The 16,199-nt window shown below is 39.0% G+C and overlaps 1 pseudogene; it reads left to right on the top strand.

Annotated features, from left to right (window-relative positions):
- Positions 1-4,019: 4,019 nt before the first annotated feature.
- LOC100961373 lies at positions 4,020-4,411 on the top strand (annotated as a pseudogene).
- Positions 4,412-16,199: the final 11,788 nt, after the last annotated feature.

Below are 16,199 nucleotides of genomic sequence, written 5' to 3' on the forward strand. Positions count from 1 at the left end.
CTCATTTTTAAAATACTGAATTGTACATTTACATGGGAGAATTTTATGGTATGCAAAATATGATATATCAATCTTAATAATAATGTTTAGAATAAATAATATTAAATGAACAAAATAAAAATATATTCTTTATGATATTTTCAAATATTTTGATAACTACAGTAGTTTGCATTAACTCCATGCCCAGCACAATCAGTCATAAATATGTATGTCACTCATATGGCCCCTCACTGTCCCAATTCAGCATAGGAAATGATTTGCCAGAGTCTAATTTGGTTTCTGTATAATTAACCATTTTTAAATCAAGGTAAATATTTATTTGCTCACATCTCCAATTAAACACAGAATAATACATTTTGAAAGATCAAAAATATGTTTTGGATCTAGACAGTATATAAATAAGGATGAGTATTTCCCAATCAGTCATTGGGAAGGAATGACAATAAGACTTTACAAATGATCTCAAAAAGGTGGGGCACAGTGGCTCATCCTTATAATCCTAGCACTCTGGGAGGCTGAGGTGGGAGGATCCCTTGAACTCAGGAGTTGGAGATCAGCCTGAGTGAGAGCGAGACCCTGTCTCTACTAAAAATAGAAAAATTAGCCAGGCATTGTGGTGGACACCTGTAGTCCCAGCTACTCGGGAGGCTGAGGCAGGAGGATCTCTTGATCCTAAGAGTTTGAGGTTGCTGTGAGCTAGGCTGACACCAGGGCACTTTAGCCTGGCAAACCAAAACAAAAAATATGATCTCAGGAAGAATGTTGTAACCATCCCCTTAGGTATAATTGTCTGAGGTTCTGATAAGATTATATACATAAGTTTCTCATAGGAAGGTAGTACTTAATTTTTTTTAAAAAATTGAAATCTCCACATACTATATGGCTATTTCCCTATGTCTAGATGCCTTACATAGAATAAGGATGAAATCTTCAACCATTTAAGTATAACTACTAAACTTTTCACTGAAACAGAAATATTCTCCTTGCTTTAATGTAACTTTTATTTTCACTGGTTTGAAATAATGACCATAAAACCTTAAACAGCAGGATACCTTACAAAAGCTAGTTATCATTCATTCACACTCTATGGTCCCTGATAGTTTATCTAAACTGGTTAAGACCCAAAAGTAACTTCCCGTAGAAAATTACTGCTTTTCTTGTGGTTTAAGAAATCAATCAACTCTTAAATACTTCTTAATCTGTAATGTAAGGAAACCACTCTATTTCTAGGGAACTGAAGGGAGGTAAATGGTGAAAATCTAGGACCCTCCATTTGCATCTAATTACCCTTTTTATTACAAAAGTTTGGGAGACACACTTCCGAGGTTTGAGACTGCAAGAATCATCTATTCCTACTGTTTGCTATTGCTCACTCAAAAAGAATTATGCACAATAGTCCTATGATCATTCTAAGGGGATATAACTGCTAATTTCCATAATTTCCAATTCATTACTTGATCCTCACAATAATTCTTTAAGGCAGGTAATATTATCACACCCTTTCAATAAATTGAGAAACTGAGTCTTAAAGAGGTTAAATACCTTGGCCAAATTTATTAGGCTCGTAAATAACAGAGACAGAATTCAAATCCAGGACTGGTTCTAGAGTCAGAGTTAACTGCTGGCCAATTGAGTGAGAAAATTTGAAAAGCAAAGACTCTGACAGCAGACTCTATCCTGGGAAAAGCTTTCCAAAGGACAGGGTAGAACCAATACCGAGTTTGCATTAATTGAGTTTCCCTGAACCTATATGGAAATGTTATGCCACTGGCTCCTGAAAAAGCATCCCTAAGGACTGACTTCAAGAAGACTATCTGGATTGTCTGTGAATTTCAGCCCCAAAGGGACCAGCCCATCCAAGTCAGAACCTGATTATGGCTAACAGTGATTGTGACCTATCACTTATAGAAAATTTTACTTGATTGTAGCCTCCAGTTGCTTCAGCTGGGTTCCCTTAATAAGAACATTATACTTACCGACTTCCATTGTCTGACGGATACACCCATGTGCAAAATAGCTTCTCATTGTTTGAAAGGGGCAAAGAGCAAGCGCGTTTGGGTGGGAACTTCTTAAACATTAGCTAGGAGCACTTCCTTCCTGCTGACGGAAGAAAACAAATCCACTTGGTTTTTAGATGTTTTTCTCTCTTTTATTCCCGAAGAAAAATGTGCTTTCCTGAGAAATCTGAAATTATAAGGTTTTTAGTTTTTTAGACATTGCCACATAATTTACACTTCTGGCAAAGATTTCTCCCAGCAACCATTTGGGATCCATTATCATTCAGCCCATTGGCACTCCTATGCAATTTTGAAAATGGTCTTATTCACGGGGATGGCCACGGTAACCCACTGTCCCAACTAGACTATTTGTTGAGTGGCTTGAATAGCTCAGTGATTGGAGGGCCCTGTTCCCCTCAAAGCCCCCGTTAGGTGGAGATGAAGCCCAGATGCGTATATTTAAGGGCTCACTAACTTTGGCAGAGCTGGAACTGGGTAGCTCTCCTCGCCTTGGCCAGGACCTCCAAAGCTTTCTGTTTCTCTAGGTTGAAACTGGGCCAATCTTGTCAGCTCAGTGACAATGAAAAAAAATGAAACATTGTTAATAGGATTATACGATTTGGGGAGTAGAATGTTGTTACAGATGATTTATTTTGAAAGCTGATTTCGTTTTAGTGAAAACAAGCTCAACCCATTCCACCAGAGACTGTGGTGCCAAACACAATCGTTTCTAGTTTGAAAGATGTGATTGCTTTTTAATGTGGAAATTTCACAAGGTTACAAAGAGGAAAAAAGTGAAACTCCTTTCGTATAACAAAGTCACTTTGGGCTATGGGTTGTAGTGCCCTGACAGTGTCCAGATACCCCGACCACATTGCAAGGCAGAAGGTGGATCAGTTTGATTTACACCGTTTCTCAGTTGTGTTTTTCACATGCCTTTGAAATAGCTTAATAGTTTTTTTGACCAAAGTAAATAGCGAGGAATATACTTTTAATACTGGAAGGATGCAGGGTCAGACAAGGATAGGAGAGATAAAGAAAACAAATTGCAGGTAAAGAAACAGTCTGTGGCCTGTGTGTGTGTGTGTGTGTGTGTACACACACGTATGGGTTTGAATTGCTCTTCACCAAAATGATCTTATTTGCTTTCTCCAGTTTGACTAGACCAAATAGCCTAATATTTAGTCTGTTCCAATTTATGTAATCTGGCACTCCGCCTTCTCCAGGTTCTACACCATCTTCTCTCCCAGTACTTTTGAAAGCTTTTAAAAGAAATAACGACCTCTCAAAACAATTTTTTAAAAATGTGATCATTGGATATGGCTGAGATCCTCAAAATAATGATGGTTGGGTTTAGATTCTGCCATATTTCATCAGATTTTACAAGCCTTAGCTGCTATGTAATTCAGAGTGAAACTCCTAGAAAACAGTAGTATTGGGAGAAAAGTTTTCTACTGATAAAAATCACCCAATTGAGAAAAATCAAAAACTTAAACAATTTTGGAGAGAATTGAATGTTTCCTGTGTGGACTGAGTTTCTCATCCTTAAGTTACGCTTTCATCCCTAGCTGTGGGTGATGGTACTTGGGAAAGGGGGGAAGACAGCAACGACAGTATAGCACCATTTTTCAGAACCTTGGATGTAAATGATATTTACTGTGGAATCTTTTTGTCCACTGGAAGGACAAAAAAGTTCCACAGTAAAAACTGGTGGGAGTTTTTTGTTTGTTTGTTTGTTTCCGTTGGCTTGGTTTTTTACCTGTGCATTTTGAATACATGTAATCCTGTTCTTTTGTAACAGGCGGGGAGAAAGCAGGTGAAGGAATTCTATGATTGTGGGACGCTTTGCAGAAGCTTGGCAAAAATATTATTATTGCATCTGCTGGACCCAGCACAAAAGAACATGAATCCAGGTAAAATTAAAGGGACTAAGCAACTGGATGGGACCCAGGAGTGCATGGGGAGGTCCCTGAGAGTGGGCCGAGGGGTGACTGTGGCTGCTTGACCCTGGACAGACGCACCATGGTGGACGAGGAACTGGAGGCACTGAAGAAGCAGAGGGTGGCCGAGCTGCAGGCAAAGCACCGGGATGGTGGATACAGCACAACAGGAAGCAAAGCCCAGGGAAGCAGAAATAAGAAACGGTACCTTGGCCCATGTTCTGGATCAGTCAGCCCAGGGCCAAGTTAAGTAATTTAGCTCTTGTAAAGCCTGAAAAAACTAAAGTAGTGGAGAATGACCTTATGTAGACGGCAAGATATGGACAACTAAGTGGGCTGGTATCAGAACTAAATTTAATAGAAATCCTTTAAAAAGTAAGCCAACAAACAGGAAAGAAAACAACAGTTAAACTTAACAGAAGAAAAGTAATGGACTCTGATGAAGATGACAAGTATTGGCCTGAACGTGTTTAGAGACTGGAACTTAATGGAACAATTCTAGGACAGAAGTTAAGATCTGATTAAATGTTTACTTTGTTTATTGTCTATATGCTTTTAATAAAAGTAAACTTGCTATGCAAAATTAAAAAAGAAAACTGGATGGGAAAGGTGTTTGTTTTGTTCGGGTGAAGGTTGGGCAGAATGATTTGGGAGTTAGAAAAATAAGCAAAGTGAGATTGCAATGCCCAGTGTTCAGTTTAAGCACATCTTAGGTATCTCCTGAGAGTTCACATTTACTCCATCGTTCATTTAATATTCAGGCCAACCCAGAACTTCCAGATCAGCTTACTCCATGCATAAATTTCTTTCCACTTTCCTTTTCAGTTCTTCCTTTTCTGCTAATTGTCAGTCGTATTCTCATATGGAAGTGTTGACATAGAGTATTTTGCTTCTTAGCATTGATTCATAGAAGAAGGAGACTCTAATTTGTAGCTTTCATAGGAAAGCTATAACCCAATTTTAGCCCAGGAATATGAGGAGAGGGAGGGGAGGGGAGGGGGGAGGGTGATTGGTGGGATCATGCCTATAGTTCATCCAATAACGGTACATGTGAATCTCTCTAAATGTAGAATATAAATGTCTTAACACAATAACTAAGAAAAAGACATGAAGGCTATGTTAACCAGTTGGATAAAAGTATTTCAAAATGTATAGAGAAACAGTACACTGTACCCCATGATAGTATTAATGTACACTGCTATGATTTAATAAAAAAAATTTTTTTAAATAAAAAAAGAAGGAGACAGGCTCTACCAAATAAAATTTGGGATTAAGAATCAACATCATTGGTGCTTAAAGAACGGGCTGCATTTACTGAGTGGCTACCACATTCCAACTATTTCATACATGTGTCTCATTTAATCCTCACAAAAAACTTGAGCTAGATATTATAATGCCACTTTGAGATTGGGAGGGAGAAAATTGAGATTCAGGAATTTGAAGAGCTCTCAGGTTCATCTCCTCCAAAGCACCTGCTCACTTCACCAGGTCATCCTGCCTCCCAACTGCCCTTGAAGCACCTAAAGTCCATTGATTCTCTTGGTTGAGGACTAGGCTGATTCAATGATACGAGCCTAGTTATTTCTGATTTTTGGAACTTAGAGTCTTTGATTATGAGATTTTGGAAAAAGACTTTGGAGCTCTTAGTAAGAGAGCTCCACCAAGTAAGACTCTGAGACTCATGATAATAATAATGTCATCTTTTATTTATATTATATGCACAGCTCTTGCTGCCCTCTCATTTATATTTTCTCATTTAATCCCACCAACAGCCCTATACTAAACAAGACAGAGAATATTACCTCATTTGACAGAAGAAGAACCTGTGAGTTAGAGAGGTGAAGTAATTGGTTTATAATCACATGGATAAGCAAGAAACAAGAGTCCAAAATGAGCTTCACCTTTCTAACTCTACCCTTCACGGTAGAATTTGAGATGCATAGCCAACTTAGCACCAGTGCCCTGAGAAAACTGGGCTATTTCAGAACATTCTCCTATCATACTGCTTACCACCGTGTATTTAAATTACTAGGTCACTCATCTTCATAGCCATCAACTTTGAGCTTTTTGAAATGGGAGAATATCTCCTTTCTTTTTAAGAGAAGGGTTTTTGCTCTATTGCCCAGGCTAGAGTCTAGTGTCATGATCACAGCTCACTGCAACCTTGAACTACTGGGCTCAAATGACTCTGCTGCCTCAGCCTCCCAGGTGGCTGGTACCTCAGGCATGTACCACTATGTCCAGCTAATTTTATTTTTCACTTTTTGTAGAGATAGAGTCTCACTATGTTGCCCAGGTTGGTTCTCCACCTCATCTTCCAGTGATAAGATTACAGGTGTGAGCTATACAGCCTGGCTTTTTGCTTTCTTTCTTGTTAGTTTTTTTAAAAATCCTATTTAAGTTTCTCAATTGAATAGATTGCAAACTCTTAAGTCCCACAACTCAGAAGTGACAACTGTCACCATTTGGATATACGTTTTTATTTCATCTCTGTATTTTTGGTACCTGGCATAATATCTGGCACAGAGTGGGTGTCCAGTGAATATCAGTGAAAATTAACAGTGGGATCCATAATTGTGAAAATGAATTAACAAATTTGTTGCCTAGTGCAGAAATAGCATCTTCAGGTTATTCCTTTATTTCTGAAGTTGTCATGTTTGAGGCGTTACTGAAACGCTTCTCCATATTTTACTATTTAATGGTAAGATGACAATGGTAATCATAGGAAACTTTGGAAAATGACATCTCCTATTGTGTGTTTTTCTTAAAAGGCGAACTACACATGCCCTATAACAACATCCTCACAATGAATGTCTTACTGGATATTGATTGATCATTTCTTCAATAGTTTTTTTTTTTTTTTAATGGTTCCTTCTTGAATTTCAGTGGTTACTAAGACTGCACAGTCTACACAGGAATAGAAAACTACATGAAACCAGACTCTAAGCTCAGAGGGCAAGCATGCACACTGCCCCCAAAATCATGTTATTCCAATCCAAATGTACTAAATCCTTCTGTAATGTGCGGCCAAGGAGTTAAGTTCGAAAGGAAAATGCAAACAGCCTAAAGTGGAAACCATATATGTCTGTCTCCTCCAGTCTCTATGACCGAGCTCTGTAGAGGAAGGAGGCAGCAAAGCTTCTTAACGCTGTTTCAATCGCTCACCCAGGAATGACAGCCTCACCAAGTGCTTCGAGGGAGTTATACAGGAAGGGCCAAAGTTTGGGTCTGGAAAAGAGAGGAAGCAAACTGACTCTGTGGTTTGTTATGAGATCCTGGGAGGAGCTTGGAGTGTTACAAAGAATCTTTCCTCCTCCAACCCTTCCAACCTCCTCCTACTCCCTGGTGGTTTTTTATTCTTTTCCATAGAAGCTTGGCAGTCTGGACAAAAAAGGCTAACTTGAGAAAAAGAGGGCCCTTGCCTCAGGTCTCCGTTGGCATGACTTGTGACTGCGGGCCTTATAGCAGATTGTGAGACTAGAAGCCCTCTTTCATTGAGACTGTCTTACTGAGAGGAAAAACTGCTTTGTGTGATGACTTTATGGCAAATGCTGGCAACAGCTCTGCCCTGCATACTGAAAGAGAGACATTTCTGACCGCAGCTCATGAACCACACTTATTTACTCTGGCACATGCCCACTATTTGTTCATAGGCTTTCTGTCTCTACTAAATGTGTTCCAATTTTGGAGGCTAAATCATTGCCAGTAGTTTCCAGGACATTCCGCTAGGCTAAGCAAAATTGCCCTAAGCGGTAGTCAGAAACCACTGGAGTAGTATTGTAAATACAGACTATTTGCAGAAAATGAAAGATACCGAACATCTTATCTTTTTTTGTGCTGCAGAAATCCATGGGTTGTGTCTTACAGAAAGCCGAGCAAGGTGCTAATGAGGAACGAGAGGAGGGGACAAGGGCTTTCAGTCCCACTGGAGCTCACAAATTGTGCTTGAAACCACTTTGAAAGTTAGTCACAGCCTAAAACAGTTGTAAGTGCATACCACGGCCGTGTTCCGAAGGCATGCTAGAGATTAGGTGCAGCCTGACCAGTAGCTTTTTGCCTGGTATGGATTTTAAAATGAACATAAGATCTGAAAACAGTGGAGCAATGATAAGAAGAAAATGACGGTGCTCAGGCTTCTTAATACCAAGTCTATGTTCAGTGATAGCCATTCCATCCTAATGCGGGTCATCACCTTGGGTCTAATGATGGCTTAATGGGTCATGTTAGACCATGCTGATTTTAAGATAATTGAAAATTCTCCATTTGTAATAAAACCTTCTCGCATTATTGAGCTGTGGCCTTCCATATCTTGTTCCAGGCAGGAACTTAAAAAAAAAAGATCTATATTACATGATACTGCTTCCCTGTACATAGCCCTTTTGCGTGTTCCTTCTTATATTTATTTTTAACCAGAGCAGAGGTTTTACTTATCCATGTGCACTAATAATATAGAACTGTGTGCACTGTAAAGTCAGTGACTTTAATATCAACTCACCAATATGACCCATGTTTGTGTTTAGAAAGAGGAAGGAAAGTTTATTCCAAAAGTAAAATGTCTATCAAAAGTAATGCTTGTCTTTTGAGGTGGCTAAGCAAATGCTTGCAAGTATTTATACGTTTTATAAAGCCTCTTCGGACTTATTGAAACAAGTCTTTTTCATCCTAAGAGTGAAGCAAAATTAAGTTGAAACAAGCCACAATTAAAACTCCATGTGCTGGGTTAGGAGGGAGAAGGAAGGGTATTCACAGCCCTATCCATGTGTATTCTGTTAACATTTCAGACTTTTTAACTTTGGGTAGTGGACAGCATGAAGGGGGACTAGGTAGGAACAAGCCACCACATCAAACTGATAGTGGAGTAGAAGAAACATTTGACACCTCCCGCCTTCTCTGCCCCCTGTCTGTTTTTAATTTTGTTAAATCATTCCCGTCTGGAGATTGTATATTTTAAGTTGCCTCTCTAAGCAACACAGAGGTACAGTGTCAGGGAGCCTGATTTTGGAGCCAGGCAAAGAGATGCAAAAGCTATAAAGACCCCAAGCCATAAGAAAGACAGAAAAGGAACAGGATGAGGTCGTGCCTACAATGACATTAGCCCTTACAGCGTGTGCAGTAACGGGGACAGTGGCGCTAGGAGACATAACATCTCTCTCCCAGTGAACGTGAGACTTTATGTGTGCTTGTGTTTTAAAAAGTTAATATCCCTTTGAAAGCTGTTAAGGTGACTTCCTAGGAAATATAAACTACCCTAAAAGTTTACTAGAAAAGAGATTCTGCAGCAAGCAACTTCAAAGTGAGCAGATTTGTCCATCATATATAAGGAGGTAATAGAAAAGGGGAAAAAACTGGTGACAAAAACTGAAATGTGTCTTGCACATGTGCACATGCAGAGAAACATCATGATGCCGTGGAGCACATCAATAGTGAGTTTAAGGGGGAACAAAATGGCGCTAACATAGCTCCCAAATAAGTCACGTAGGTGTATTTGGGAAGGACCTCAAATTCACATGTTCTAGGTATTGGAGTTTACACATGTGTGTTTCTAAAATATATATGCATCTAAACAATGGGTGTGATGCTAGTTTCTACCAACAGAGAAATTATGAGGCACAACTTAGAACAAAACCAAGGGCTGAGCATGAGACTCAGACTAGGCTCACTACTCAAAAATTGTGATTTGCTATTATTATCTAGAAACTCATGAGAATTTTTAAAATCTCGTGCAATATTGATAACCAATAGCTTCCTCTCTAGAAGAGAATGGGCTTGACCCTAATTTGTAATTGTTTCAACATTTTATTCATCATATATATTTTCTCCTGCTTGAGATTTTTGAGAATGCTGTCAGTTTAGCAGCCCTGCAGCCCTGTACATCACTGTAATAATCTCTCGACAGTGTTAATATTGTGGCTTTTGTGAAAGTAAACACCAAGAGCAGCATGGGCTCACACGCACAGATCTACACTGCATTCAGGAAAAAACCTTTCCGAACGGCATTTCTTTATGCTTTAGTCAATGTCACTATTTTAAAAAATTATAAAACTATTTACTCTTTTGCTAGTAACGCAAATGCTGTTTACTACCATTTTGTAACCTCACCACTTTCCCAGAAAAAGAAATCCCTGCCTAGTTGTGTATGTCTAGACTTGATGCCATTCTTTCTTAAAACTAAACAATTATGACTCGGAATTTTCTGCGTAAGCATCTTTCTGTATTTATTGTTAGTTGACGGTTATAGAAGCAGTGGAGAAGTTACCTCAAATAAGAGAACAATTAGTAAATGAAGAGCAGAGACTCCTGGGGGACGAGGGGTATTCACTTATGCCAGCACTGGAAATTCTATGCCCGTGTGCATTTATACACGTAAAAGACACGCATTTACATACAGAAACCACATAATTATTAAGAACCGACAATGGTGCTCTTGATTCTCACTGGAAATCACTGTGAGTCGGATGGGCAATTTTTCTAAGAGTTCAAAGTTAAATCAGAGCCCTGCCTAGTCAATAATTCAGTGAATATGTTCTGCCTAGCTATGAAGACGTTCAGAAAATCTTGGGTGAGTAGAGCAAAAATGAAACGTAAACAGATTTAAACTGCTGTGGGCATTTTTTTTTATAAGTTCCTGCCTTAGGTCATTATGTAATCAGAAACAAAGCCTTGCTCCTGTTTTCTAAGGGACAGGGGAAGAGCAGAGTGAAGATTCGATCAATGGCACATAAACACTTAAAGAAAACAGACACAGATTGTGAGATTATGTGTTCTAAGAAGGAATCAGTGGCAGGCCCTTTCAGAATCATTTGTCTTTCTGATCTTTTAGGAATCAGCCTGTAGGTAAACTGTGGGGTGAGGCTGGGAGTGCCTAGGTGAGGGTGCATGTGTACATGGGAGGGGAGGGGTGTCCAGCACCCTCTTTTGGTGCCAGCCACTGTGGAGGAGAAACACACAGGTTTGGTGCTGGCAGTCTTCCCATTGGTGGCACATTTTCAGGCTGTCTCCCTTCTGGTTAGTGCCTCATCCCTCGACTGTGATGCCACCTGGCTATGCAAAACTGATACTCTGACTCTCTCAGTCTCTTGGCCTGGGTCTTCCTTACTCAAAGCAGATAGTTTTCTATGTGCCTCATTTTAAGGGTGTTAACAAACGTGTCCTTCTTCCCAAAATATTGCTGCCACCAATTTAAAACATAGTTCTGGAAATTTCACCATTAAAAATTCACATCTCTGACTTAAAATACTATAGGATCTACGAATGAAGGTAAGGCTCTCACCTTCCATTTTAGGGGGGGCAGCATGTCAAACTATTTTTACCCTTTCTGCTATCCTTCTAATTAGGCTACCAGATAACTTCCTGTTCCCTTGGAAAGCAGAAATAAACATCCAATAGGAATAGGGCATGAAGCAGGTAGAATTTGATAGACAATTTGGTCAATATGAGAGGCAGACAAGGTCCAGAGCACACCAGCCCAAGTGAAAGCCACAGCAAAGGGACCTTGAGTCACCACATTATGAAATTACACCTCTGGGTGGAGTTGGTGGGTGAGAGAGCGTAGGAGAGAGGGAAGTACTTCCAAAATAGGTAAACATTGCCCAAGAACCACTCCCCAGAATGTCCTAAGGCTGGCCCTGCTACAGGGGAGACCTTCTAGCAAAATATATCATAAAAAAATGTGACTTCTTCCCCACAAACACATGCCCCACCCCCACTCTGCCCCCCTGCCTGTTTCCGATTTGGGAGACTTTCAGTTGCTATGGCAACCTCTAAGTTTTTCTGTGAACCACAAAATATTCAAGAAATCTATAACTCTTCAACTAAATGATTGTATTCCAGATTCCTTCATTCTGACACCCAACCCCTGGCCTTGGCACATCAGGAAATCCTCGTCATATTGTTGGCTGAAAGACAGTGAGTACATCTCTTGAGAACTGCAGAGATGTGCACAAGCTATCTCTGGTAACCCTACCAAAAGTTGATATAGTACACTCTGGAAAGTTCTTGTCTCATAGTTAAGAATAGGCTATTATTATTTTTAAGCAGGAAAAAATACCATTTTCTATCTTATCAAATCCTTGCCTTCTTTTTGCAGATCTTTATTCTTTGAGAGAACTGAAGATTTTTTTTTAGTAAATAATATAAAATATGATCTATCAAGATGATCCCAATGGAATTAATTTTCTGCAAGACTAGAATCCTGGTGCATCACCCCACCCTCTCCAACTACCTGATGCCACTACTTCTAAATCATGGCACTTCCCTATCCACTCAAGGACTGCAGGGATCTTGGGACAATTTGCCCAGGTCATGTTTGTAAACAAGCCCTGGAACTTCCAGTAAAAGAGCTATCTCAAATCATAAAAGGGGAATGTCCAGGTTTAATTATGGAATTTCTAGGAGAGGCAGCTGAGAGGGGGTAAGGAGGATAAAGCTGATACCTGAAAATGGAAAAGGGATAATCACTTGCCTTTAGCTATTCAATCCTGTTCCTTGGGTTAAGAAAGGATTTAGGAGCCCAGTTTTCATGGAATCTTCTAAATTTGATAACAGCATGGAATCTGTTTAAGTCAATACCACATGAATATTGTTGACATTTTAGGGTCCACTGGTGTCTTATGAAGCTGACCATGACAATAATAATAACTTCCATGTTAAGTAGAGAAGGAAAAAGGAAAGGAGGAAAACAGCACACATTAGACGCTTTGTCTCGTTAAATTTAATTTTCAAGCAGGCTACAGACAAGAATGATAAAAATATTCCTCATCTATTACCCCAAATGCTCATAATGTTTTACTAGGTATATGATTTACTCTCATAGTAATGGTAACAGGAAGGCAAAAATCAGCAGAATTATACCTGTGTCATAGATGAGTTATAAAAACAGTGAAATAATTAGATCAAAACAATTTACTTTCCTCCTCCTGAGTTCTTTTGTCTTCATGAGTCTATACTATTAAAAACTATATATATATTTTTTACATCGAATTGATTAGGTGCTTGAGTACTACAAGGACACTTAGACAAAAAATATAGTGGTAAATTTTCCAAAATAATGTATGAATAGTGGGTGATACTTCTACTATCATCAGTCAAGAATACAGTGGAGACTTTACCTCTTACAGGTTTACATGGATGGAGCTGGAAAATATTCTTCTTAGCAAAGTATCTCAAGAATGGAAGAAAAGTATCCAATGTACTCAGTCCTACTATGAAACTAATTTATAGCTTTCATATGAAAGCTATAACCCAATTATAGCCCAAGAATAAGGGGAAAGGGGAAAGGGAGGAGAGGGGAGGGAGGAGGAGGGGTGGAGGGAGGGCAATTGGTGGAACCACACCTACGGTGCATCTTACAAGGGTACATATGAAACTTACTAAATGTAGAATATAAATGTCTTAACACAATAACTAAAACAATGCCGTGAAGGCTATGTTAACCAGTTTGATGAAAATATTTCAAATTGTATATAAAATGAGCACATTGTACCCCATGACTGCATTAATGCACACAGCAATGATTTAATTTAAAAAAAAAAAAGAATACAGTATAGAAACATGTAATTCCAGAAATGTTGTTCTGCTCTCCAACTCAAGAAAACACTTCCTTGTGAATCAAGAGATTAAATAGTTTTAATAGAGATTATGTCTATGGAAGCCACCCAGATTCACCTTTCAAATACTCATATTTCAAATACTTCCTAGTAGCAACTGAAAAACATTAAGTATCTTAGTCTGCAAATACGTACGTCCCATTGAAATTGTGTATGTTGGGTTTTCCATTATCTCTGGGCTAAAATTTTCAGTTACTCATAGACTCTTTCTAAAGATGATGTTACCAAGGAAAAATTTCTTTTCAAGATTCTTGTGGATTAGATAGTCAGATAAAATTTTCTCTGTCCAAGGCTGGTTGTCTCTGAACAATTTTGATCCTGACCCAGCAAAAGCAATCTTTACATTTGGTCTTTGGAATCTGAGAAGGAAAACTAAAACAAGTGGTCATTACCAAACAGCGTTTCAATAATTACTTTAATGGGAGAGAGTGATTTTATGTGAAGGTCTTTGTGACAACTCAGGAAGAAATAATCAAAAGGAAAACTGTTTTCACAGCTTGTGACAAGGTAATACCAATAAATAGCAATGGCGCCTTGATCGTTTATCCCAGAGACCCTAATACTTGGGTCGACCATATAATTTATTGTCCAAGCCAAGATTCTTTAAAGAGTGAAAGGAGCTGCAATTAGCAATTATGCTGACCCAACAGGTGTGAACCAGGATAGGTCAGGCGAACAGGGCATATGTTCATCTTACTAATACTGGAAAGGAGATTGATTGTGGAAGAACACTGACATGGGACGGGTTTCTAATTCATGTTTGATATTAAAGGAGGCTTTTATAGGAAGTTTAATACATGCTTATTTTAACAATAGAGCTCAGTGATGTTTTTGTCATACCCTGTGGTCAGTGATTATGAAATTAATGGGCCTTATGTTGTGAAATGATAGATTATCTTACATGACAGATGTATTGAAGAGGACAGTGGGTTTTTTTTCAACTCTAGTGCCAGTTATCAGAGCATAATAATATGCATTCATTTAATATAAATGCCTATTCCATGATGAATAACCTACTTACCTGGAAAACAGAAGTTTTCAATCTACCTTTCAGAACTTACAAAGTCTTAAAGGTAATATTCATCCCAGATCAACTTGGAGAATAAGAGACCATTGTTAGGAAGAACTTAGCAAACACTATATACATGATAAATATGTGTTGGATAAAAAAATGGCAGGAACTCAGCAGAACTTAGCATGGATATGGTATTCAAAGCCAAAGGAGAGATGATATGGCCAAGGGAATGAGTTTCAACGAAGATAGCAGGTGGCCTGAGAACTGAGCTTAGTAGTTCCAATCTTTAGGAGGATAAAGAAGAAACTAAAAAGGAGATATCTTGGAGGTAGGGGGAGCTCTAGGAAAGAGGTGTTCAGAAGACCAAAAGAATATAAAGTATTTCAAGGAGAAAGTGACCAACCATGACAAATGAGTTGAGAAGTAGAGAACATAAGGATTGAAAATTGACCATTGGGTTTGAAAAGGAAATACAAAAAAAATGACCTTAACAGGGTGGCACCTGTGGCTCAGTGGGTAGGATGCCGGCCCCATATACCAAGGGTGGCGGGTTCAAACTCAGCCCCAGCCAAACTGCAACAAAAAATAGCCTGGCATTGTGGCAGGTGCCTGTGGTCCCAGCTACTCTGGAGGCTGAGGTAAGAGAATCGCCTAAGCCCAGGGGTTGGAGGTTGCCGTGAGCTGTGACGCCACAGCACTCTATGAGAGCGACAAAGAGACTCTGTCTCTTAAAAAAAAAAAAAGAAAGAGAGAAAGAAAGACCTTAACAGAACAGCTAAGGGAGAGTGGTTAGAGCTGAAAGCCTGGGAAGACTGGGTTTAAAAATGAGTGGGGCAAAAAAAAAAAAAAAAAACAGTAATAATAATTAATTAAAATATAAAATAAAATAAAAGTGCATGGGGCAAGAGAAGAAAATATCTTTATGAACATAAAGGCAACTTTGTCAAGGAGAATTGCTATAAAGAAATACAGAGAAATGGGATGGTATTCAGAGAGTGTGGATTAGAGAGCGGTTTCTTGGGTTTTGTTGTTTGAGATGGGAGATATAGCATATTTGTGTGCTGATCGGAATGTTTCAGAAAGCAAAGCGATTATCCTAAAATAAGTAGGGAATGCAATTTAACTCAAGCTCAAATCTCTAACATGGGAATGGGAAGAATTTTAGCTACACCATTCTGGATTAATTTTAAAGCAAAGTGGTTAAGAGAGGAACTTTCAGTAGTATTTCCATGATTTCCTGATCATGACCTTAGCTGGACTCTGTTGACAAAAGTGAGTGCAGATGAGTGAAGATAAAGGAGCAGAAACTTCTGGAAGCTTCTGAGAAGAGGTAAAAGAAGACCTCTATACTGAACTCATGAGATATGACAAATAGTAAAATAAGGCCACCCAGAAATGCTGGGAAATTTTATGTACAGAGTGTAGTAGTCAAGTGTAATCCTTTGGTTGGGTTGGAGTTTTATGAGTTATGTATTAGTTTTGTGTAAAAAAGATTCAGACAATATAGACAAATGTAGGTTAAAAAATGACAGTAATGGCTCGGCGCTTGTGGCTCAAGCGGCTAAGGCGCCAGCCACATACACCTAAGGTGGCGGGTTCGAATCCCCAGCCCGGCCCGCCAAACAACAATGATGGCTGCAAC

Source organism: Otolemur garnettii, unplaced genomic scaffold (assembly GCF_000181295.1).
Source record: "Otolemur garnettii isolate 467f Iridium unplaced genomic scaffold, OtoGar3 scaffold00005, whole genome shotgun sequence".
Taxonomy (NCBI): Eukaryota; Metazoa; Chordata; class Mammalia; order Primates; family Galagidae; genus Otolemur; species Otolemur garnettii.